The sequence below is a fragment of the Mandrillus leucophaeus genome, unplaced genomic scaffold, assembly GCF_000951045.1.
Source record: "Mandrillus leucophaeus isolate KB7577 unplaced genomic scaffold, Mleu.le_1.0 Scaffold185, whole genome shotgun sequence".
Lineage (NCBI taxonomy): Eukaryota > Metazoa > Chordata > Mammalia > Primates > Cercopithecidae > Mandrillus > Mandrillus leucophaeus.
Genome location: NW_012101865.1, coordinates 607,320 through 608,988, shown reverse-complemented (window position 1 = coordinate 608,988; position 1,669 = coordinate 607,320). Strand labels below are relative to the sequence as shown.

At 45.2% G+C, this 1,669-nt stretch overlaps 1 protein-coding gene across 1 annotated transcript in view; it reads left to right on the top strand.

The window, feature by feature from the left end:
- The first annotated feature begins 112 nt into the window (after positions 1 to 112).
- Positions 113 to 1,669, top strand: part of HMGCL (3-hydroxymethyl-3-methylglutaryl-CoA lyase) — a 39,420-nt gene continuing 37,863 nt past the window's right edge. The window contains exon 1 of the mRNA XM_011977837.1: positions 113 to 660. The gene's annotated coding sequence lies outside the window, so the exon portion shown is untranslated. The remainder of the gene's footprint in view (positions 661 to 1,669) is intronic.

Genomic DNA, 1,669 nt, shown 5'->3' with positions numbered 1-1,669 from the left:
GTGGTATTACTTTCACAATGTTGTGCAACTGAAACGGGAAAAGTTCCTTTTCCCCCTCGCAGGGCGTGCGATGAGGGTGTGGCGCGCGGTGGGGGTGTGGCTCGCTTCTTAGGTGCCTGGCTGCCCAAACCTCTAGGGGAGCGTACAGACAGGCAGGCTGTGGGCCTCCAACCCCACGGCAGCACGTAGGGTTGGATGTTTACAGCTCCTGAAACCCCAGTGGGCGTGTGTTACAGGTTGCTCTTTTAGTTTTGCTGTCTATAGGCGGCTTGTGTTAACCAGCTCAATTAGACCCTCTACCTTGTCACAAGGACAGAGGGCTTTTTGTATCCCGGGTCCTTGCTCGGTGTACCGGAAGAATTGGATCACACCTGGACTTAGAGAATGAGTGCAAGGTTTTATTAAGTGGAGATAGCTCTTGGCAGATGTTGGAAGCCAGAAGAGAGTGCAGTTGGAAGGTTTTCTCCTGCAGTCGGGCCACTGAGCAGCCCGGGACCCCCTTCGACGGTCCCAGCCAAACTCCGCGTCGTTCTGCTGGTCAGTGGCCTGCTGGCATGCCAGTGCCTGCTGATGTGCTCCTCTGGACGTCCAGCCGCCTGTGTGTTCCTCCACTGATGTGATCCTCTCCACGTCCGGCTACCTGTGTGTCTGCCTGCTAAGGTCTTGGGGTTTTTTATAGCACAGGATGGGGGCGTGGCAGGCCGGGTGGTCTTGGGAAATGCAACATTTGGGCAGGAAAACAAAAATGCCTGTCCTCACCTAAGTCTGGGGGGGTGGAGCCGTAGCCAGGGACCATGTCCTCACATCCTCCTCTACCCAGCACTTCCTTCCCTCCTTTCCATATTATTTATAGGGACCATGCTCTTCCCTTCCCAGCACTTCCTTTCGGTATCACAACCGTTACTGCAACCTATTTCTAAAATTTTTCATTACCCCAAACAGAAATTATATGATCATTAAGCAATAACTCACCATTCCTCTCCCTATACCACCCCAGCCGCTGGGAACCTCTAATCTACTTTCTGTCTTTATAAATTTGCCAGTCTAGATATTTTATATAAGTGGAATTATACAATATTTGTCATCTTATGTCTGGCTTATTTCACTTAGCATATTTCAAGGTTCACCCATGATGGAGCAGGTATCAAAATTTTACTCTTTTTTAAGGCTGAATAATACTTCATTGCATGTTTATCCGTTCGTCAGTTGATGGACATTTAAATTGTTTATGCCTTTTGGTTTTTGTGAATAATGCTGCAATGAACATTGGTGTACAAGTACGTGTTTGAGTTTCTGATTTTCAGTTCTTTTGGGTATATACCTAGGAGTGGAATTGCTAAGTCATATGGTGAGTCTGTGGTTAGCGTTTAGAGGAACCACCAAACTGTTTTCCACAACAGCCGTACCACTTTACATTCCCACTAGCAATGTATGAACGTGCCAATTTCTCCACATTTTTGTCGACACTTGTTATTATCTATTTGTTAATTACAGCCATCTTAGTGGATGAGAATATTCTTTTATTTTTAGGCCACTTCTTTTCAGTTATGATTTTCTAGGAAATTATCCATTTCAGCAAAGTTTTCAGATTTATTGTCCATAAATTTGTACAGTAAACATTTCAGTGTTGTTGTTGTTGTTATTGTTCTTCTTTTTTTTTTTTTTTTTT